General features: G+C 41.9%; 1 long non-coding RNA gene across 1 annotated transcript; it reads right to left on the reverse strand.

Moving 5' to 3' along the window:
• Positions 1–5,269: 5,269 nt before the first annotated feature.
• On the reverse strand, positions 5,270–18,884 carry LOC149466388 (uncharacterized). The gene is made up of 3 exons (XR_016312090.1): positions 18,756–18,884; positions 14,491–14,596; positions 5,270–5,599 (listed from the first exon to the last, which is right to left on the reverse strand). It is a non-coding gene; the product is annotated as an uncharacterized LOC149466388 (long non-coding RNA).
• Positions 18,885–25,431: the final 6,547 nt, after the last annotated feature.

Genomic DNA, 25,431 nt, shown 5'->3' on the forward strand with positions numbered 1-25,431 from the left:
GCCAAGATTAAGGGAGACATTACTGTAGGTCCACAGATCAGATATGTCATCAACAAATGGCTTGAAAATATGTTAGTGAAGCCTGAGAACATTACTGTAAAGCATTCAAGGATATCGTTGAGAATTTTCTTGGCAACTACAGAGCACCCATCTACATTCAGCTGGTTTACAAACTTCTTACAGCATACATGACATGAAGTGCAACATGACACTGAAAATTCATTTTCTGCATTCACACTGAAAATCTAGGCGAACTCAATGACAAACATGGTTTCACCAGGACATTGCCACAATGGGAAAACAGTATCAGGGCAGTGGAGATCCATCAATACTGGCTGACTATTGCAGGACACTTGCGCAGGATACACCAGGCATTGGGGCTGATTTAATAAAGGCAAATAGACCGTGGACTTTCCAAGTACAGTTGCACTCAAAAAGTGCACTTGCACTCATTTTCCCAAGAGCTTAGTAAATGTGGTAAAACTCTCCTGATTTCCATCATCCAATCATGTGAAAGCAAAAATACTTTATTTTCCTTGCACCTGATTTGGTATTCTTTACAAAGTGAAACTTCACATTCACATTTACTAAGAAAAAGAGTGCAACTGCACTTGCAGAGTACACATTCTATTTGCCTTTAGTAAAGCAACATCACTGAGCACAAATGAAAATCAGCAGCAAAACACTTTTAGTCCTGTTGAAATCATGCAGCATGTTGGAATCATTATACTCAATAAAAGTTAATTCCATATTTCTTAAGACTCCTGCATGATATTGTCATTCTGAAATTATATTTATGTTCATTTTGAGGAGGTCTATCATCAGTGCCGGCGCTACCGCTAGGCAAACTAGGCAGCTGCCTAAGGTCTGCTCCAGACCATCTGACATGATGCGAGCGCTATGGAGGCAGTGTGTGAGCCCCACCACTCACCACCGTGCTATAAAAAAAACAAGAGCCGAGCCACCTTGCATGCAACAGTAGGACAGACATGTCATGGACAGAGAGGAGTGAGCAGCTGTGGGAACTCTCTGTTCTGTTTGGAGGCAGTGCTGTGTTGGAGCAAGCAGTGGTGAAAGCCTTGAGGGACCACTGCACCATCCACATAGTGAGTAGAGACGAGATGATAGAGAGAGACTGACTGGTGGTCACTGTGACTGGAGGAGCTGGCATGGAGCCCAGAGGGGATGTGTGTGACAATTGTGGTGGTGAGGTCAGACCTCAGGAGTCAGATGGTGTCTCAATGTAATCTATGCTGGCTGCTGCAGCACATGTCTGTCACAGACCAAGTCAATGTCCTAATGTGTGTGTGTGTGTGTGTGCACAGTGGTAGTGGTGGGTGGGGGGTGCTGCTGCCTGTGTAGAGTATCCATGATTGGTGATCACTGGAGGAAATTGAGCCCGGGGAACATGTGGCACTGTGTCACTCTGTTGGTCAGATCAGGACAGGAGTCAGTTAGACGGTGTCTCCTTTGTGCTACGGCACATGTCTGTCTGTCTCATCATGTCTCTGAAAGTCTATTTCACTTCATGCTTGTATGCTCAGCAGGAAGAGGGGGGCTACCTGTGTGGAGGGGAGATGAGACTTTCACTGACACTGAGGGATCCAGCAGTGTCCAGGGCAGTCAATTTCATATGTGCCCAGGCCCTTCCTGAGCTGGGAAAGGAAGGAGGCAGCAGTCTGTTAGCTGATCACTGCAGGATGGCTGAGGGGCTCTCTTGGCTCTTGCTGTTGGGGCATAAGCAGTCTCTCTCTCTCTCTCTCTCTCTCTCTGGGGGGGCAAAAGCAGTCACTATCTCTCTCTGGGAGGGGGGGGCACAAGCAGTCTCTCTCTCTGTTGGGGGCGCAAGCTGTCTCTCTCTGGGTGGGCCCATGCAGTCTCTCTCCGGGGGGGAAACAGTCTCTCTCTCTCTTTCTGGGGGGGCATAAGCGGTCTCTCTCTCTCTGGAGGGGGGCACAAGCAATCTCTCTCTGCGGGGGTGCAATCGCTCTCTCTCTCTCTCTCTCTCTGGGGGCACAAGTGCTCTCTCTCTCTCTCTTGGGGGGAGGACACAAGCAGTCTCTCTTTCTGGGGCACAAGTGGTCCCTCTCTCTCTCTGGGGGAGCACAATCGGTCTCCCTTTCTCTTTGTGGGGGCACAAGCGGTCTGAAAGGCAGTCACTCTCTCTCTCTTGCTCTCTCTTTCTGTGGCGTACAAGCGGTCTCTCTCTCTCTCGGGGGGCCACAAGTGGTCTCTCTCTGTGGGGGCACAAGCAGTCTCTCTCTCCCTCTCTGTGGGGACACAAGCAGTCTCTCTCCCCTTCTCTGTGGGGGCACAAGCGGTCTCTGGAGGGGATTTTGCTAGGAGGGATTTAGGGGGATTTGTGCTAGGAGGGGTGATTTGAGGGAGAAGATTTGTGCTAGGAGGGGTGAAGTAGAACTACAGGTGGAGTTTTATTTTTTTTGGGGGGGGTTGCAAGTAGCTAGCCCTGCCTAGGGTGCAAAATAATCTAGCACCGGCCCTGGCTATCATAATCATCAAAAGCTTTTCTGGAAGCAAAACCTGATGGCTAGCATTGCAGTTTCTAACTTCTACAGGATAACTTGAGAAAATCAAAATTTTTACACTCTAATAGATTCTAAAATTCTGCAGCTTAACTTCATTAAAATAGAACTATGGTCTCCCATTAAAAAATATATGTGCTTTATAAGTGTATTTACACTTAGAGTTTCCTATTACAAGGTCCCAGAAATACCCATTGAAGTAACAGTTGCCCTATTTTATAGAATGTAGATGTTTTATAAATGTAAACTTATTAAATTGGAAAGTTATCAATACCTTTTGCATTTCTCATTGAAAACATCACAAAAATTCATTCAAGTCTTAAATTAAGATTGTTCTCAGAAAAATCAAATCAGATATGGGATTCTTGGCTTAAAGTAGAACTTTACTCTCTCAATCAACATTGATTATCTTTATTCCTTATCCTGCTAGCATTAGTAAATAGATAGGAAGGTATATCATATTTACTTGTTTTAAACTTTTTTTTTTTTACATTTCTTCAATTACCGTATTTGCCGGCGTATAAGACGACTTTTCAACCCCTGAAAATCTTCTGAAAAGTCGGGGGTCGTCTTATACGCGAGCCGGTGTCAGGGCGGCACTTTTTCCAGGGGCGGTGTCCTAAGTACAGGGGTGGGCAGAGGGGCTGCTGTACCTTACCTGGCTCCGGTCCTGGTCCCACGATGATCCGGTCCAGGAAGCGCGGCTGCTCCTTCTTTCAGTTCGGCCGCTCGATGGTCGCGCGGCCGCTCGGCTCCGCCTCCTCACCGGTGATTGGGCACCAGCGCACACAGGCGACCAATCACTGGCGAGGAGGCGGAGCCGAACGGCCCCGCGAAAATCAAGCTGCCGAACTGAAAGAAGGAGCAGCCACTCCTCTCCCCCACTGACACTAACGATGGGGCACTATTCCTCCTCCCCACTGACACCAATGATGGGGCACTATTCTCCCCACTGACACCAATGATGGGGCACTATTCCTCCCCCACTGACACCAATGATGGGGCACTATTCCTCCCCCACTGACACCAGTGATGGGGCACTATTCCTCCCCCACTGACACCAATGATGGGGCACCATTCCTCCCCCACTGACTCCAATGATAGGGCACTTTTCTCCCCACTGATACCAATGATGGGGCACGATTCTCACCACTGACACCAATGATGGGGCACTATTCCTCCCCCACTGACACCAACCATGGGGCACTATTCCTCCTCCCCACTGACACCAACGATGGGGCACTATTCCTCCTCCCCACTGACACCAACGATGGGGCACTATTCCTCCCACTGACTAATGATGGGGCACTATTCCTCCCACTGATACCAATGATGGGGTGCTATTCCTCCCACTGACACCAATGATGGGGCACTATTCCTCCCACTGATACCAATGATGAGGCACTACTCCTCCCACTGACACTAATGATGGGGCACTATTTCATCCACTGACACCAATGATGGGGCACTATTCCTCCCACTGACACTAATGATGGGACACTATTCCTCACACACTGACACTACTGATGGGACACCATTAGTGTCAGTGGGAGGAGTAGTGCCTCATCATTGGTATCAGTGGGAGGAATCATGCCCCATCATTGGTGTCAGTGGGAGGAATAGCACCCCATCATTGGAATACCATACTGAAATACCATACCATATTGAAATCAAATCTGATGTTTTTTCATTTTTATTTGGTGTGCGTTGGAAGAGGGGTAGTCTTATACGGCGAGTATAGCTCAAACCCTATATTTTAACAGGAAAAGTAGGGGGTCGTCTTATACGCCCAGTCGTCTTATACGCCGGCAAATACGGTACTTCCTGGTTTCATGCCAAGGCAAACTATGTCATACATCTTAGGAGTCTTCAGGAGGGGAAGTGGGGAGGAGGGGTTTTCTCAGCTAAGCACACCATTCTGTATGTATGCCTGAGCCAAAGGCAGATGGATTCCAGGAAGTAAATGTTACATGAATCATCTGTCCTTCCCCAAGATGGTCACTATCAGAAATGAAAATAAATCATGGAGACATGGATGCATGAGTTTGCTCTGAATATTAAACATTAATTAAATAGTTTTAAGTTTGTGGTGCTCAGATGCAGTGTAGTTCCATGTTAAGGGCAAGAGTTAATAGAAGGGAATCCTCTTAATGGCCAGAGGATGTCTACTGGGGTCATTCATTAGGCACCTGTAGACAGGTGCCTAATGAAATGGGAAAGAGGTCATCACTCAGAGGACTTTGGAGATGTTACACATTGGGCTCTAAGTAGAAACAGTCCTTTTACTATTAAATAATTTGGGAATAGCTCTCTTGCATCTCAAGCAGAGATTCTCAGATCACCAAATTACCAACAAAATAACATGGGGTGGCCTGGTGCACTAAAGCCTAGGTAAACAAAATAATTATGGGGAGGTATGCTAAGCTTCCTATATGCATTTATGTATTTTTTTTCATTAGAATGTACCATTATGCAAGCCTATCATATACCACAGGTAATAGTCTTCTAGTGACCTGGTTGCCATGCTGATACAATATTGGGTTTTCATACACATACAATCATTACTCTGAATGTCTGCACTTTTAGTTGCTCCCAGCAGGATCTTGCCAGTAATAAAATTAAAGGTAAGAAACCTTAACATGCACAATACAATATCAGACACAGGAGCTGCAATGACTATTGTAACTCACTTGTATAATGTAAAAATATTTGACACTTCAGATGGAAAATTTTGATGTAACTATATTGGGAAACGTTTGCACTGCTCAAATATAATATGTACATGCTGTATGAAAAATTCTTTCATGGTGAAGTGAAAAAATGTACATCTATATACTGCTTTAATATAACTCTCAATTTAAAGATAGATACAAAAGTGCAAAGTGAAATGTTTCTCTTCAAAGCACTGAACTGTTACAGCAGAATATTGAGTGACAGCTCCAAAGTCTTTAGGTTTCTCCCTTATAATGATCTTGCTGCACAGACCTTGTTCTATGCAATGTGTTTTTCATTAAGGAATATTTTATAACAGCTGGTCTTCATGCCATTTTGACCTCCTGTGATAAGAAAACGGTTTAGATTAATAACACACCTTATCAAATGTTAATTATCCTTTAATGGACTCTAGGAAAACAAAGGCAATTACAAGGAAGTAATTAAATAATTAATGAAATTATCCACATTTCAGAGTGTGTTTAACTATGTCATATCATATCAAAGACCTATTAAATTTAACTTCATCCTAATTTTAGCAAACCATGCTCTCCCTTCATTACAAGTGAACTGTAACAATTGTTCTAGCAACATTTTCAGTATTAAATTCTTATTAAAGATGATGTAGTCATGTAAAGTTTATTACTGCGCTCCAACTTATCAAGGCATGGGGGCTGATTTACTAAAACTGGAGAGGGCAAAATCTGGTTCAGCTGTGCATGGTAGCCAATCAGCTTCTAATGACAGCTCGTTCAATTAAGCTTTGACAATTAGCCTAGGTTCACACCTTCGCATGTTGTGCGGGCTGCGTTTGCATGGGCATGGCAGCCCATTCATTTGAACGTGCTGGCGTGCCTCGCGAAATGCAGGGAAAAGGTCCCTGCAATTTTCCAGAAATCACAGTCTGCACGGGAACTGCACTACAGTGTGAGTCCCAGCGTGGGTGTGATTTCCAGTGCAGGTGGATATTAATTGCTCATAGATTCACCAAGAGGGAGTATGGTGGAAGGCTGTCCAGCAGTTTATATCGGAAGAGACTGCAGGAAACACTATTCTACATGTTTCTAGTTTTCACCCTAATCCAATGGTGAGATTTATTCCTTATAGCCAGTACAGTTGCAAGAAAAAGTATGTGAACCCCTTGGGATTACGTGGAGTTTTGCATGAATTGGGCATAAAATGTGCTCTGAACGTCATCTAAGTCACAACAATAGAAGAACAGAGTCTGCTGAACATAATACTACACAAACATTAGATGTTGCCATGGTTTAATTGCACATAACATGTAAACATTCACAGTGCAGGGAGGAAAAAGTATGTGAACTTTTTTTGGACTTAATAACTGGTTGACCCTCCTTTGGCAGTAATAACCTCAACCAAACGTTTCCTGTAGTTGCAGATCAGACCTGCACAACGATCTGGAGTAATTTTGGACCACTCCTCTTCACAAAACTGTTTCAGTGTAGCAATATTCTTGGGATATCTGGTGTGAATCGCTCTCTTAAGGTCATGCCACAGCATTTCAATCGGGTTGAGGTCAGGACTCTGACTGGGCCACTCCAGAAGGCGTATTCTGTGCTGTTGCAGCCATTGTTTTGTTGAATTACTTGTATGCTTTGGGTCATTGTCCTGTTGCATCACCCTCCTCTGCGGAGCTTCAGTTGGCGGACAGATGGTCGTACGTTTTCCTGCAAAATGTCTTGATAAACTCTGGAATTCATTTTCCCATCAATGACAACAATCCGTCCAGGCCCTGAGGCAGCAAAGCAGCCCCAAACCATGATGCCCCCTCCGCCATGTTTTACAGTGGGGATGAGGTTTTGATGTTGGTGTGCTGTGCCTTTTTTTCTCCACACATTGTGTTGTGTGTTCTTCCCAAACAACTCAATCTTGGTTTCATCTGTCCACAGTATATTTTGCCAGTAGTGCTGTGGAACATCCAGGTGCTCTTTTGCAAACTTCGAACGTGCTGCAATATTCTTTTTGGACAGCAATGGCTTCCTCCATGGTGTCCTCCCATGTACTCCATTCTTGTTTAATGTTTTCCTTATTGTAGATGTGTCAACAAAAATGTTAGCATGTGCCAGAGATTTCTGTAGGTCTTTAGCTGACACTCTGGGATTCTTCTTTACCTCATGCAGCATTCTGCGCTGTGCTCTTGCAGTCATTTTTACAGGACGACCACACCTAGGGAGAGTAGCAACAGTGCTAAACTTTCTCCATTTGTAGACAGTCTGTCTTACCGTGGACACATGAACATTAAGGCTTTCGGAGATACTTTTGTAACCCTTTCCAGCTTCATGCAAGTCAACAATTCTTGATCGTAGGTCTTCTGAGTGCTCTTTTCTGCGAGGCATGGTTCACATCAGACAGTGCTTCTTGAAACCAGTAAACCCAAAACAGGTGTGTGTTTTTTAAGGGCAGGACAGCTGTCAGCAACACATCCAATATCATCACACTGATTGTAGTCAAGGTTGGCTCACTCCTGGCTCCAATTAGCTCTGGGAGAAGTCATTAAGCTAGGGCCTCACATACTTTTTCCTCCCTGCACTGTGAATGTTTACATGTTATGTGCAATTAAACCATGGCAACATCTAATGTTTGTGTAGTATTATGTTCAGCAGACTGTGTTCTTCTATTGTTGTGACTTAGATGACGTTCAGAGCACATTTTATGCCCAATTCATGCAAAACTCCACGTAATCCCAAGGGGTTCACATACTTTTTCTTGCAACTGTACCTCTGTACAAGGCAGAATTGCTCCAGTGAAGGAGTGAAGCCAACAAGTTGAAAGTGAGATTACTGGACAGGAGGTGAACTGAAATATGTTTAGGAAAGGCTTTTAATGAAGCAAAGGAATAATTTCATGAGAAATTAATTTTTAAGAAGAAAGAGAGCCCTAACAAGATAACAATACACAAATAATTATAAGGTACTCGAAACAACACACTTGAATCAGAAAGATAATTAGTAAATATTGGTCATTATTGTGCGGGCCACATTTGCGCGGACATGGCTGCTCATTCATTTGAATGTGCTGGTGTGCCTTGCAAAACGCAAGGAAAAGGTCCTTGCACCTTTCCAGAAAAAACAGCCCGCATGGAAACCGCACTACAGTGTGGTTTCCAGTGTGGGTGCAATTACCAGTGCACATGGCATGTGGCAGATTAAGAGATTAATGACGCCTGCCCAAAAATCCCACATGTTGTGTGCCTGTGGTTGCAGCTGCAGGACAAATGCAGGTCCTGCAGTGGCTTCCACCCTTACAAGTGTGAACCCAACAAGATAACAACACACAAATATATATTATAAGGTACTCTAAACAACAAACTTGACTCAGAAAGATAATTAGTAAATATACAGTAGGTCATTACTGGCTGAGGATACAGTGTAGGGCAAATTTGCAAACAAATCACCTTCCATCACATCAAAATGTGTGACATCTAATAAAGACAAGGTGGTTCATGGTGAAGATAATGAAGAATGTAGAGGAGACACTTGTAGGAATATGGGCACCTTCCCCTGTGGGAATATTTCTTATTGTCAGTATATAGACACACGGAAAGTGCTGACATTACCCTGTGAAGAAATGTACAAAATAAAGTATTTTGCCAATTGTATTACAGAGGGGGTAGTATGTCTACTATCATGTGATTGTAGCTCCTTTTATGTCAGAAAGAAGAAGCAGGAGTTTTGGAGGAGTATGTATAGCCACATCCATAGTATGAAGGTGGGAAATGGATATATCCTAGTTGAGAGACATGTAGCTAATGCTCCAAATTATATATTCCCTAGAGTAAAGAAATGCATTGCTGGATAAGGTACGTAAATTTCCTCAGGGAGGGGACTGGAATAAAATGCTCCTACAATAGGAATTGGAATGGATATAAAGTATTGTCCAAAAGCCACCATTTCACCAGACCTTAATAAGGCAGTGATCTATACACCATTTTTAGAAGGATATGTATTGGGGGAAACAGATTAGGCACTTTGGAGTATGATTTTTAACCCGAAAACGCCATTGGCTAATGTAAGATGTATCTTAACGTGGTTCTGAAGGCTGAAGACTTTTTATCTTCTTCCATTCTATGCATGAAGGTAAAAAACCTTCAGTGTGCAACTCCACCCTTTAGCCCCCCCACTACTTACCTGAGCCCGATCGCGATCCAGAGATGTGAATGAAAGCAGCAACTGTCCCGGGTCTTTCCCTCCTCATTGGCAGCAGGAGCCATTTTCCCTACTGCTGTCAATCACAGTCAGTGAGGAGTGAGCAGGAGCAGGGCCAGCCTTGCTCTGTGTGTCTTTTAGCAGGAATACTCTCAGAGCACGCAGCTTGCTCTGGGGAAACTCAGCAGGGGAAAGAAGCCAGGAGCGCCGGTGGGGGACCCAAGAAGAGGAGGATCAGGGCTGCTCCATGCAAAACCATTACACAGAAAAGGTAAGTATGACACGTTTGTTATTTATAAATCTGAACCTTTATTATTACTTTAATAAACTCAAAGGTAGAAAGTTCTTTCTGCCCAAAACTAAGTATGATGTTATATTCTGTATTTTTATTTTGTTTATATATGTGACTTCTCCTTTATTAGTTGAAAAATTACATTAAAAAATTGTCTTAGAGGTAATCCTGCATAATGTTGACACATTAACTATGTATTATGCAACACAATATGTACACTCACGCTACTTTATTAAGTACACCTTGCTAGCACCAATGCTAGGAGCGGGGTTTTACTGCCATGTGGTAGATGCTGGGTTTGCACAGCAGGTGCCCTTAAGTCTCACTGAATAAGACACTATTATTCTGACTCAGATTGTTGTGATAGCGATTTATCCCTTGTGAGACCTCTCTGCCTAGCCTGTATAAGCAGATAGAATCACTGTGGACAATCCTTATCAGATAGCTTGAACTCACCAATACTGTGTTCATCCAGAAGTTGCTTTATTCTGTACATGTGACAACAGGATACCGGAGAATGAATGGTTTCCAGTATTATGCGGTCAAAAGATGATACTTTCTGTAGCGTACTATGCAGAATACATGTGTCCTTGTTACATGTGGTCTGTTAGCTGCCTCCATGACACAGGAAGTGCTGAACTCAAGAAGAAGGGAGGAGCTTCATATACAAAGGAACTGTGTCATAGATCTCAGGGAGGCAATATAAAACAAATGCATTACCAAATAAGACCACTGGATGGCAGCATAACTAACTATAGAAATGTCCATAGGAAATGGTACAAAAAATAAACTATATGAATTCTCATGTACATTAACATAAATATTAACTGTGTAACAGCATAACTATGGTGGGCTATTATATATATATATTTTGGCAGGTGTAGTAATTTAGGATAATAGATGGATGGACATCTCGATAACATAGTGTATGTATATATATATATATATATATATATATATATATATATATATATATGGAATTGTAAGGATCATTTATACCGTGGAACATTGAATTTGGAGGTGGTAATGTGAAGAAGAAGATACTGTCGAGGGATATGAGTATAGGCAATTAAGGTTAATCTAAGCTAGAGGGTAGACTTTTTAGGGATGGTTGTTCCCCCTCATTTATTCTATTTGTCTTATTATTCTCTGCTTGGGGACACAATTAGAATGAGATTATTATATTAACTGGTTGAATGGTATATTTTATGTCAAATACAATACTTTAGTTTTGACATGAAGTAGGGAATATACTATGACATAATGATATATTTCATTAATTACACCCAATGAGCGGTAGAGAGATAATAACTCCATACATTCTATTTGGTGTTTCTTTTCACATAGATTCATCCATATACATGCAGGTACATTTATATATATTCTGGGACTACCCCCAGCTTAATGGGATATTTATGCCTGTTTTTACTTACAGTATATAGTGGTTGACATTTGAAATTTGTATTTATGAGTACTTAACCTGTGTTAGCGCTTTAGTGGCCTTTAGCTGCCTGTAAGAACCCCTATGTGCTGATGTGGCATCTCATGTTGAACGCCCCAACCTCAGTGAGCTAAAAGTGAGGCACCTGGATTTTTTAGTTTTTGGCTGAGCTGTATTCATGCATTTGATATGTAAGTGAAAAACAAGGGAAATTAATTTTCAGTTTCTGTGATACTGATGCAATAATATGCTATAATTTTTATTTTAGACTGGCATACGGTTACTTCTAAGAAGATTTCTAAAAAGAAATTGAAACATGTTGAGATATATGGATGGCATATTTTGATGAATTGATACGGGGCTGCAGTATATAATACAGTAGCCCTAACTGGGCTGTAATTGGCTATTGCTGCAACATAACATTGTTTTCTGTAATGATGTACAATGTATGAGCCACAGTTGTTTTTAAAATATATTTTAGCATTGTATTATCAAAGATTATTATGATTTTTGTATACTATAATGGTGTTACACAAATTTGCCAAAAAAGTCCCATGGGAGTCATAGATTTTTTTTTTAAATTAAAAATAATCATTGTTATCGCAGATATTTTAAACAATGTGTTTTTGATTAAACACCTAGTTGCAGCTGTGTGATGTGTTACAGGTTAACTGCATAGTTATCTAAATCCAGTGTCAATCTCAGTCTCAGTCTCTCAGTGTCAGTCCCAATCTGCTGTCACCTATATTCTGGTCCTGCAAGCTTAAAAATCTTTGTGCAGGGTGAGGCTGAGAATTTCATTGTCTTGTATTTGTGATAGTGTGGTGTGAATTTACCCTGCATTTGTCACGTAGATAGCAGCACAATAGGTTCTGACTAGCCATTTATCACATATGGTTATTCTGACATCTCTGTCACACTTGTCATTACCTGTAAGCTGACCTAGATGTATAAAACAATCTTTCAGTGAACTACTATCTCCTCAAAACCCATTTAATGTATATGAACAAGTCCAGCCCGTGTGACAACCAGGGCTTCCTCCATAGATACAGTAAAGTAGTGAATGTAGCCATCCAGGGATAGGAAGTGGGTTATTCGCAAGATTACTAGATGAAAATAAAGTAAAATTAATCAGATAAAATGCAAATACCTCATCTAAGGTCTTGTAAGCTTCAATCTAAAGAATAACAGTTTTATTTTTGGTTTAGATTTAAAAGCCCAGTCGGCATAAAGGCCAAGCAACTTTTTCAGAAAGTAGACAGCAGCAAGTTCCTATTGGACTTCAGTTGACCATACACAAGTAGATATGTCAAGAAAAGCAATGGAGAGTGGGACATTCTTACATTCTTTTTTTACATGGTTACATTGCCTAAACCTGCTAGGCATTCACTGTCGCCTGCTAGAGAATCCCTACAGGACCAGGTCTAAACAAAACTGCATACAGTGTGGCCACCCTATACAGAACTGAAGAAGTATTTTTGTAGGAAATGTGTTTTCTATCAAATAAAACACAGTACTTCATTTATAATTAGTGTTATTTATATTTATTTTTTATAATATAAAAGATTACCAAAGCCTTTGGCCATAATAAACAAAACCACCTCTGAGCAAAGAGGTAAAAATTAGCCCTATGCTGTGTAGTTATTGAATATTATGAAGGGGGTATGGGGGATCCACCCCTTCATCCTACTTACAGGTGATAGCAACAAGCTTATTGTTTTTTTCCACTCTAGGAAATACTGCACTCATTTTCATGTCACACAAAGAGAATTTAACTGTAATGTAGAATCTTGAAAGAAATTACAATAACAGATGTTGCCTATAAATAAGAGTGAAATGCAAAAATATTTTCAATACTCCAGAGCAATTAACCACATTTTGCCTTTTATCAGTTTTTGTCAAAGGATCCCAGATTGGCTGAAAGAATTACTGCACTTTCTCCATTGTCCTTCTTCAAAAAATCCAAAGTGCTGATGATATATTGTAATGGTTTGATTTTTCTTAGACAACAACACAAGGTCCAATAATTGCCTATTCTTCAAATAATTTTTTGCAGTACCAATGATTTCTGCCCTGTGGTACCAATGTTCAGACTGTAGATTTTGTACAATTGCTGGTGCAGGTTATTCCAATTACCTAGCAGATCAGTGTTTCTCTAATGTATTTCACACTTGAATGACACTACAGGTATGCATTACTTGAAAATGCTTGTATCAGTCACTCTTTATCCGTATGCTTTTCAGTTATAATAATACATTTTTTGTTACGAAAAAAAAAAAAACAGCGTGCTTAAAGTAATTGTAAGCCTTCACCTTGTAAAACAACCTATTCAGTTTAAAATAGAAATGAAAGGCAAAACATTTGTGTATACATATAAAATAAATATTATAAATACCTTTTTCCCCTGTTTTATAAGTGATTGAATTCCTTCTCTTCTCAGCTGCATAAGAGCTGGGGGAGGAGAAACAGTAGTACACTGATCTTCTCAGCAAAAAGCTGAGTAGGGAGTGGGGGGGATGTCAGGACAAGTCTTAACCTTTTTTCATTTAAGGCACCCTTTACATTTATACACAATATCAAGGTACCCAATTCTAAAATGGTGAAAAATAAGCTAATGGTTTTACATTGAATATATTTTTATTGAAACATAGAAATTTGGGTACAGAAAAATAAAAAGGGGGAAGGGAGGAGGGGATTAAACAGTGAGAATAATTTAAAAAACAAGAAGTGTCATTCGTCTATTACAACACAACACAACAACTGCTCTTATACTTAGACATGAACAGTATGAATAACAATACAGATTCAAGAGGACTGAAGCAGTGAAAAGCTTCCAGCTATTAGTCAATAGAAAGAAGGGAAGGGGGAGGATGGGGTTAGAGATAAGGACAATGCTGGGCATAAGGACTCCTAAGTATGAAGATGAGGGAAAGAAATACCAACGGTCGATAAATCTCCTTATGAGGGGGACTGTAAATTAGACCAAAATGAAAAAGTAAAGAAGGGGTAGACTGGGGAGTAAACTGTTAAAGCAATTAAATCAACTCAGACTTTGTAGGTAAGGGAGTTGATTATGGAGCTTATCTGAGGAAGAGTAATGTAACCATATATACCATAATTTCTTATGTTTTTCCCAATTGTCTGATTCCTTCACCTGCTTTTCCTCCGGGTGGTCGTGGTTTTCCAGAATTTAGAGATAAGCTCTCTCGCAGCTGATAGAAGAAATAGTAGGCAAGACTTTTGGGATTTAATAGTGCCCGGTAGAATAGACAGTAAAGCTATTTTGGGAGAGAAGCCAAGAGACTCATCATACATCTCAATAAATATCTGATATACCTGAGTCCAGAATGGATGGATTTGATCACAATCCCACCAGATATGAAGGTATGTCTTTCTTTCATCGTGACAGCGCCAGCAAATATCGGTTGAAGAAGGGGAAATCCTGTGAATAGATACTGGATCTCAATACCATCTAGAGATCAATTTAAAATGTTTCTCTTGAGCATAGGCAGAAATGGAACACTTGTGGGTAAACAAAAAAGCCATTTGCCAGTCCTCAGGGATAATCTCTCAGATCCCTCGACCTAGAGGACTAGGAAGTCTGGAAGGCCCACTTATGTTTCAGTCTGGATGGATAATGTTGCCAGATGAACCGAATGGCAAGAGAACGCAGAGTCTTGAAGAAAGCTACTGGGAGTTTAAACAGTATTGTTTGGAATAAATATAATAATTTTGGTAATATGTCCAATTTTAAAACACTTATTCGCCCAAATCAGGAAGTTTTTAAATGATGCTTAGATTCTAAAGTTGCTTTAATTTTAGAAAGCAAAGGGCTGTAGTTAAGGGAATATAACTCCTTGGTGTGCATTGCAATCTCTGTACCTAAGTATGTGGTAGACTTAGCTTGTCATTTGAAAGAAAAATTACTTTTAAGAAAGGAAAGGACAGACTTGGGTAAGGAGATATTCAAATGTAGTAAAAAGTTGCACCACTAATTAGAACATAAAGTCCCACAATAAGATAGATGACAGCAAAGTCCATGTGGGTTTCCCATATACAGGAATTAGGAGCCATGCATAGGAAAGGGGTTCCAATCCAGAGAGGAGACCATCACCATACACCCAAATAAATTGGCCTCTTACCAAAAGTGTTGACCGCCCCACAGGTCGGTCAACCCACATGGACTTTGCTGTCATCTATCTTATTGAGTATGGGACTTTATATTCTAATTAATGCTGCAACTTTTTTACTACATTTGTTTGTCTGCCTATATGTGCAAGCCACTATATTTGTACATTAATTTACAGTGAAAGGATTGTGTGTGGATACCTTTTATAGAGTTGTTATTATGAATTGTGTGAGCTAAATGTTCTATGACTATTGCAAATAAAAGGGGGAAAGAGTGCATCCCTGTCTGGTACCATTTGCAATGGAAAACTAGTCAATTTGGGTCCCCTTCGTCAAAACTGTAGCCGAGGGCGAGGAATAAAGAGACATAATTTGGGCGAGCATTTCAGGTCCTATGCCCAATTGAACTAACGAGTGGTGAAGAAAAGGCCAGCTGACCCTGTCAAATGCCTTTTTGGCATCACATGCGAGTAAACATATTGTGATGTATTGTGGTGTTGAGCATAAAAGATAAGGCGCAGGGTCTTAGTGGTGTTGTCCTTCGCTTCTCTGGCAGTAATGAAACCAACATGGTATTTGAATGAAATCAGGTAAGAGCGGGGATAAATGGTTAGCAATGATTTTATCAAAGATTGTTAGATCCACGTTAAGCAGAGCGATAGGTCTGTAATTGCTACAAATAGAGGGGGCCGTTATTTGGGCATGGAGAAGTTGTGAGGAAGAGGGATGTGATTCATGAATAGCTTCAAAGGCTTTCCTCAATATAGGTGATAAGCTAATGGTTTTACATTATGCACCAACAGCGACACATGTAGGTCACCCATCAGAGGCGATTTACAGTTGTGACCAAAATTATTCAACCCCCAATGCTGTAAAGGGGTTTAGGGACTATAGTGTACATTTGGAATTGTATTCAGAATCAAATCCTACAAGGACGTTGTAACTACCCAAATGCAACTAAAATGACATCAATTGTTTATGTAATACAGTAGTAAATGGTTCTTATGTGGTTTCTTCATTGCCACAATTATTCAACCCCTTAAAGACTACCACTCTGAAGAACAGAGGTTCATACAGGTGCTTTCCATCAGGTATTGAAAACACCTGTGGATGTCACCGAGCAGCAATCAAGCATAATAAGCACCAATTAGGCAGCTTTAAAATGACTGTGATACTCAGCTCCTTCTAGACATTTACTGGTGTGGTTACAAACATGGTGAAGGCAAGAGAATGGTCCAGGAAGACAAGAGAAGAGGTGATTTCTCTTCACAGGAAGGGCAATGGCTATAAGAAGATTGCAAAGATGTTAAACATACCAAGAGACACCTTAGGAAGCATCATTCGCAAATTCAAGGCAAAGGGCACTGTTGAAACGCTACCTGGTCGTGGCAGAAAGAAGATGCTGACTTCGACTGCTGTGCGCTACCTGAAGCGTAGAGTGGAGAGAAGTCCCCGTGTGACTGCTGAGGAACTGAGAAAAGATTTGTCAGATGTGGGTACAGAAGTTTCAGCCCAGACAATAAGACGCACACTGCGTAATGAAGGCCTCCGTGCCAGAACTCCCAGGCGTACCCCCTTGCTGTCTCCAAAGAATAAGAAGAGTATGCCAAAAGCCATGTGGACAAACCACAAAAGTTGTGGGATAGTGTTCTGTGGACTGATGAAACAAAATTAGAACTGTTTGGGCCCATGGATCAACGCTATGTTTGGAGGAGGAAGAACAAGGCCTTTGATGAAAAGAACACCTTGCCTACTGTGAAGCATGGTGGAGGGTCAATCATGCTTTGGGGCTGTTTTGCTTCTGCAGGTACAGGGAAGCTTCAGTGTGTGCAAGGTACCATGAATTCTCTTCAGTACCAGGAGATATTGGATGGAAACGTGATGCAGTCCGTCACACACCTGAGGCTTGGGAGACGTTGGACCTTTCAACAGGACAATGATCCCAAGCATACCTCCAAGTCCACTAGAGCATGGTTGCAGAGGAAAGGCTGGAACATTTTGGAGTGGCCATCGCAGTCACCAGACTTAAATCCGATTGAGAACCTCTGGTGGGACTTAAAGAAAGCAGTTGCAGTGCGCAAGCCTAAGAATGTGACTGAACTGGAGGCCTTTGCCCATGAAGAATGGGCGAAGATACCCGTAGATCGCTGCAAGACACTTGTGTCAAGCTATGCTTCACGTTTAAAAGCTGTTATAACTGTAAAAGGATGCTGTACTAAGTACTAAGATTGAATGTCACTTGGGGGTTGAATAAAACTGATAATGCTGTGAGCACAGAAAAGACATTTGTGGTTATTTCATTATAACTGTTATGTTATATTTGTCTGACCTACAAGTGCCTCTTTAATGTAAATGTAAGCAAGATGACTGAATGATCAAAAGCAATGTCAAACTGGCCAAAACACTCAATTTCAGTGGGGGTTGAATAATTTTGGTCACAACTGTATATATCCAAAGCAGATATACCTTTGCACACTGTTGTTACTGACTAGTGTTCCAATGTTTATCTTCTGCAGTTTTCTCCCGCACACAGCTAATGCGATGATGGGGAGGGGTAAAGAAGGATGCTGTGCAGATGCCCAATGTCCTCTTTACCAATTGATGGTATCATTGGTTGTTAGGACCTTGGCATCTAGAAAGTTGTAATGGTGCACAATGAAAACCAGTGGCTTTCTGTAACTAAGAGGCAGGCTTGATTCACCCACTGGCTTGTATACAGTTTTGGGCAAATTTTAACCATTTTGCCAAGGTACCCCTGAAGAATCCTGAAGGCACCCTTGGGTGCATTTCACCCTGGTTGACAAAGCCTGAGCTAGAGAACTGAGCATGAACAGTACTTAATAGGAAAGCAGAGGGACTGGCAGAAATAGCAGGGATTTTACACAAGGGAAGAAATACAAAGAGAACAGGATATCTTTTCATACAAGTACATGGTACAACAGGCAAATATCAGGAATATGAAATGTTGAGTTTACATATTCTTTAAAAACATTCTCAAGGCAACATTATATTGCAGAGTATTATGTGTGTCACATGATTTTTACAATGGCAAACTAGAACTTATTTTTCAACTAAATAGTATCCACTTTATATCTATTCTTTATTAGGTTCTCTGTTTAAAAAAACTTTATTCATACTACATAAGAAAAGAAGCCAGTGCTAAGAGCAAAACCAGTAGATTTGGTACACTAAGGAATATTGAGATCTCAGTAAAAAAGCAGAACCCTATGTTTATGTCTCTGACACCACTATCACCCCAATAGCATCTTTTGATGATCTTTTCCCATGCTGCCTGCTTAGAAAAGCAATTTTGTAAATTAAATAGACAAGTTAGTCAAACATTACATACAATCATCCATCACAGAAAAAAAACACATGCTAACCATTTTAGCTCTGATTGTGATATATGGAGATTACTACTATTTTAAAAATTAAGCGATAATAAGTTTACTGATTTTTACATGAAGACTTACTTTACATATCTGGAATAGCTTCCTGCAAACTGAATGTTCTCACTCCCTTATGTATTAGTTGTTTCAGATAAACAGAATAAAAATGCACGGAGTCTTGTATATTCACTGCTTGGAAGCTGCATCCAGATGCCAAGCTGTGCAATGTATCATAATCAGAAGAACATTTGGCTCTATGATTAGCATCTTGATTCTTAGTCTCATTGGCTGACAATACTGGCAGCTATAAAACTGTCCTCGGGGTAATCTAGGTCAAGCTTCTCTAATCCTGATTGGGTATTTCCTTCTTTAGGCCTCCTTGTATGTTCTGTGGACTTATGTGACTCTTCTTCTATTTCTTTTTTTTTTTTTTTTGAAAGTTGTGTGTATGTTTGTTATCATCAAAAGAAACCAGAAGAAAGCAGCTAAAAATCTAAATCTATTTGAGATGAGAAATCAACAATCATGAGCCCATATGAAAAAAGAAATGATGATAGGGATGCATTAGATAATGTTAGATGTCTTCACAGGATTGCTTACAGATTGTTGTTAACAGATAGGGATGAGCCAAACACACTTGAATTTACCTTAGGCTCATGGAGGTGCGGCCAAACATATCAAAAGTCTGGAGCTAATTCTGTCATGTGTCCAATCACAGTTGATCGCATGCAAATAGGGAAATGCCGCTTATCGGCATTTCTCTCCTTACGAGCTGTCACGCTGACAGCTCATGAGGAGAGGAGAGCCGGTAATCGGCATTCCTCAGAGGGGACATGTACACTGATCATCAGGGCACTGATGATCAGTGTGCCCTGATGATCAGTGTAGCTGCAGTAGTGCCACCTGTCAGTGTCCATCAATGTCAGCTGTTAGTGCCCATCAACACCACCTGCCAGTGCCCATCAGTGCCACATCAATGCCACATATCAGTGCCCATCTGAGCTGCCTTTCAGTGTCACCTATCAATGCCAGTCAGTGCCACCTATCAGTGCTGCCAATCAATGCCACCTATCAATGCCAGTCAGTGCTGCCTATCAGTGCCAGTCAGTGCCACCTATCAGTGTGCATCAGTGCCACCTATCAGTGCCTGTCAGTGCTGCCTATCAGTGCACCCTAACAGTGCCAGTCAGTACAGCCTATTAGTGCCAGTCAGTGACCCCTATCAGTGCCACCTATCAGTGCCATCTATCAGTGCCATATATAAGTGCTGCCTTTCAGTGCCCATCAGTGATGCCAGTCAATGCCCATCAGTGCCACCTACCAGTGCCTCCTCATCAGTGCCCATTAGTGCCACCTATCAGTGCCAATCAGTGCAGCCTATCAGTGCCCATCACTGCAGCCTCATTAGTGTACATCAGTGAAGGAGAAAAATCACTTATTTACAAAATTGTATAACAAAAACTAAGAAAAAAACTTTTTTTTTCAAAATTTTCAGTTGTTTTTGGTTTGTTTAGCAAAAAATAAAAAAAATCTCTCTCTGTCTCAAAAAAATGCTAAAAATGTCATATGGGTACAGTGTTGCATGACTGCGCAATTGTCATTCAAGGTGTGACAGCGCTGAAAGTTGAAAATTGGCCTGGGCAGGAAGGGGGTATAAATGCCAGGTAGGCAAGTGGTTAAAAGGCTTTTAATTCACATTTACTCTCAGCTTCCTCTTTTTGTAACTAATACAATGTGGACCCCAAACATAGATACCAGACCCTCATCAAGGAAGATGAGGGTCTTGTATGTATGTGGCTGGTCCCCATTGCATTATTTACAGAATTAATAAACCTTCATACCTGGTATGAATTTTAGACAGGGGGACAGGGCAAACAAAACAAAACAAACAAAAATAAATAATTATATATGTATATATATATATATATATATATATATATATACACATACAGTATATATATATAATATAGACCACACAATTCATTTTTAGGCCTTTGGAATCTGATATGGATATTAAAGGGGGACCCCATGCGAAAAACAAAAATGACATGTGGTCACCCCAAAAATCTATACCAGACTCTTTGGTCCAGACACATATTCTAGATGGTATAGATGTTAATGAGGGATCCCACAAAAAAAAAAAAAAAAAACAACATGTGGTCCCCTCAATATTCCATACCATATCATTCAGGTCTTTGAATTTGAATGAATTTTAAGGGGGGTCCCCACACAGAAATCAAGAAAAAATGTCAACCCAAAATCGATACCAGAGCCTTACCTGAGCATGCACTTGGCCAATCAAGGGGGAGGAGGGGGAAAAGAGTGTGCACCATACTAGGCCACATGCCCTTAACATGGGAGAAGGGGGCATGTTGATGTAGACAAAAACCTCTTCCCCACAGCCTTGGCCCAGTGGTTTTAGGAACCAAGGCGGTGCCCAGATATCTGCCCTCCTTTCTGATGTGAATGAGTAAGAGGCATAGTTCCCCTATTCATTTACAAAATATTCAGTTGTAAATAAACACACACAAGTTTTTTTACAAATCCTTTTTTTAAAATATTCTTTCAATGAACATTGAAAGAGAAGACTTGTTGATACACCTACCCGTCCATTACTTCCACACATGATAACACTCTGGAGCTGTCATTAGCTTTCTTTACAAATGGGTGGGGATTAGACATGTGCAATTCCTTTTTGTTTTGATTTGTTTTTCAGATGAAAATTTTGTTATTGAATATTCACATGTATCCGAATTTCCAAATGGACATAAAAATGAATGGCAACGAATCCGAAAAAAGTTATAACCAAAAAAGAAAGCATTCATTAGATGCATTCAGATTATTTAAATTTTTAAATGTGTTCAATAACACAATGGTTGTTCCGAATTCATTGTGAAGAATAGCTGACTGTTAAGGAGTGGGCGATCCATGACTCATCTGCTGTTAGCGGGATTTCCCTCTGACAGCAGAATGTTATCAAACATTAAATTTTAAAAACGTCCCCCCCCCCCTAAAATCCATACCAGACCCACAGGTGTGATACGGATTTTAAGAGAAACCCCATGCCCAAAACTGGTTTTTGTCTACCTACTTACCTGTAAGTCTATTTCTTGAGTACATCACGGGACACTGAGCAGGCTATTCATGACTATGTGGATTATATGCCACCAATAGGTGAACGGACACTGGCTGACCAATCAGAGAGGAGGTCCTCCCCTACATAGCCCCCCCTACACAGGAAGTACTTCAGTTTTTGTAGCAAGCAATGAAATTCTAGAAAGAGGGATGGTACCTCTGAGTCCCGTGATGTACTCCACGAAATCTGAATTTCAATAGCCACGCTGTCAAATTTAGCGACTTTAGTAAAGCTGGGTGCAATATAGTACCTTGAGACAGCAGGTCTGGCCGATATGGCAGGGACCATTGCCCATCTACTGCCATCTTCACTGGGCCAGGCCGGAGCAATCAGTATCACTGGAATAGAGGCGCGTCAGCAGCTGATTCAGAGGAAAGGCATAAATCAGTGAAAACGGGTTCCAAGGAATTACTAAGGCATATACCCCTGCCGCGTGAGGGTCCCTTGCCATGGACACAAAAAGACTGACCTTGTTGTTGAACCTGGATGCCAATAGATTTATGCCCAGGCAACCACATCGCTGGCAGATTCCCTTGAAAACCTTGGGATGCAAAGCCCATTCCCCTGGAATCAACCGCTGGTGACTGAGATAATCCGCCTGCCAGTTTTCCACCCCTAGAATGAACACCAATGACAAACTTGGAACATATTTCTCTGCCTAGGTCAGAGTGTAATTCACCTCCTTCTGAGCACCTCAACTCTTGGTACCACCTTGGTGGTTGATGTATGCCAGCTCTGTGGCATTGTCAGACTGAATACTTACAGGCCAACCCTGAAGCCTGGATGTCCATTACCTCAGAGTCAGTCTCTGCAGAACATTGATGGGTAGAACCCTTTCCCATGGAAGCCACGTTCCCTGAACTGTGGCCTCCTCCAGGACAGCCCCCCAACCTGAGAGGCTGGCATCGGTGGTTACCAACTTCCACATCACTGGTCGAAAGGATCTCCATCTCTTCAAATTGTGAGTCATCAACCACCAATTCAGGCTTCGCAGTACCTCTGGAGACAGAGATATGCAGTAATCCAGGGCCGGATTCTTCTTGTTCCAAAGAGTCAGAATGTACCTTTGCAGTGGTCTGGAGTTGAATTGGGCATAGGGAACAGCCTTGAACGAGGACACCATCTTTCCCAGCAACCTCATACAGAGGCGAATTGAAGGATACCTCTTGGCTCTTAAACTGCAAACCCCGTTCCTCAGGGCGCAATGTTTCCCTGGAGGCAGAAATACTTTTGCCTGAACTGTAGTATCTAAGATCATCCCTAAATACACCAGAGCAGTCTCGTTCACTTGAATGAGTCACATTCAGCAGGCACTGTGCCCACAGAATGTGACAGAGGATATCATTTCTGCCACGGCCACAAAACATCACAGCGGCAGTATGTCTAAACCCCAACTTGATGCCAGGGGCGGACTGACCATTTGGAAACTCATCCTGACTGCTACACCCCATATGTGTACTCTGTACTAGTTTTAAGTTCTTCTTTAAGGAAAGGCTCAGCAAAGCAGCCTATACATTAGCCTGTACATTAGTCATTTTTTTGTTCAACAGTGGGTTGAACAAAAAAAAATCTACTTGATTCTCTCATCCACAAATTCGATGTGGATGGGGGAATCACTCCCACTGAGGTAATGTATTCTGAAAGTGAAGAGACTTCAATGACACCAGAATACACTGATCAGTGCTGCCAGCTATAGTCAGCAGTGCTGATCATAAAGACATTTTCCTAGTGGCTGATTGTACAGAAGTCGATTAGTACATCAACTTCTGTACAACCAGCCTGCCTATACATGGATTGGAATTCAACTGGTCCCCAGTGACTCCCCATTGAAGCAGAGGAATTTTGATCTATGTATGGCCGCCAAAGAAAAAATATCCCCTTTGTGTGCATAAAAACATATGTAATGGAAACATTTAATTTAAAAAAATGTTCCTTTGTCCTGAGGTTTGTGTCTTTGAGACTGTTGTTTGAGGCACAGTATTTAGTATTTTGTGAGTAAGAGTTCTGTGGTATAGGTGTGTATTGTATACAGCAGGCACAGATTCTGTTCAATCCCCCCTTAAGACTCTACCACTGGCCAGCCACAGAATTTATTTCTCTGTTCTTTCCCAGGGTGCCCCGTGTCTTTCATAATCCCAGCCTTGCTCACATTTTGTCATCCTGCTTTGACTTTTCAATTGTAAAGCCAGTCAGATTACTTGTTATGAGTTTTGTTAATATTCTCAACATTTACATATTGCAGTTTAGAGGCTAAGTTTGCCTTTAAAAACATATATGTCCTGCGCACTGCTGACCCCTGTCTACTCCCCTTCTGACTAACCGTCCTCTTCCCTGCTGATCCCCTGTACACAGGCCTACATACTGCAGAACCCTGCAGTACACTATCATACTGACCCCTGTCCTTCACTCTGCTGACCGCCTGTCCTCTGCCCTGCTGACCCCTGTCCACTCCCCTTCTGACTAACCGTCCTCTTCCTTGCTGATCCCCTGTACACAGGCCTACATACTGCAGAACCCTGCAGTAAACTATCATACTGACCCCTGTCCTTCACTCTGCTGACCGCCTGTCCTCTGCCCTGCTGACCCCCTGTACACTGGCCTACAAACTGCTGATTCCTGCAATACACTACCATACTGACCCTTGTCCTCCACTTTGCTGACTGACCGTCCTCTGCCCTGCTGACCCCCCTGTACACTGCCCTACAACTACTGATCTCTGCCCTTTGCTCTAATAATTTCTGTCCTCTGCCCTACTACTACTGATTCCTATTTTTGCATGCTGCCCTGCTGACCTCCTATCCTCTGCTCCCCTGACATTTTTTACTGCACCCCCATATAAGACAGCTAGATCCGACCCTGGCCACCCCCACTCCATTTTCTGGAAGACATTACTTAAGATAGCGTAATAAAAACCTGTGCACCTCCAATAGTAAACACAGACCACAAGATACAGCTATGCAAGTAGTGTGCTGAAGAAAAACACTCAATGCAAATTGCTGATCATAAGGTTCCCCCTTGTAAATGAATATGGGTATGGGGTGGTGGGGAAGAGGCTCTTGTCATCATTGAATGGGGACAAGGTGCTTTGGGGGGAGCACCCTTCCCCCAAAGCACCCCCCATGTTGAGGGCCTGTGGCTTGGTATGGTTCAGGAGGTGGGCACATTCACCAAGGACAGCTCCTCACTGGCTGGTCAATGATTCCCCCTCAGGGGAGTACTCACGTGCCCCAGTGAATAGCCTGCTCTGTTTCCCAGCCACAGGAATCCCTCAGTGGCAGCAGCCCACATGTGCCCAGGCCTCCTGATAAGTAAATATGCCCGACTTCCGCTTGCTGAATGCACACGCACCTTGCCGTGCACGCGCCCTATGGCCGATGGCTGGTCGCATTCCTAGGGACCACAATGCTCCCTCTAGTGACTCCAAACAGAACAACAGTCAAGCATGTCCTGGGAAAAAATGCAGCGAGCACTCCCCCTGGTGGAAACCCAGCCAAACAACAATACCTTTCCCTCCAAATTTGAGTTTTGTTCTTTTTTTTTTGCAGAGAAAAAAAAGGAAACATCTTACCAGTCCAGCAATAGATCCCTGACTGCGGCTAGGCACCAACCTTCACCCATCATGGC

Source organism: Staurois parvus, unplaced genomic scaffold, assembly GCF_062004578.1.
Source record: "Staurois parvus isolate SC_StPar_1 unplaced genomic scaffold, SC_StPar_1.0 ptg000131l, whole genome shotgun sequence".
NCBI classification, from domain to species: domain Eukaryota; kingdom Metazoa; phylum Chordata; class Amphibia; order Anura; family Ranidae; genus Staurois; species Staurois parvus.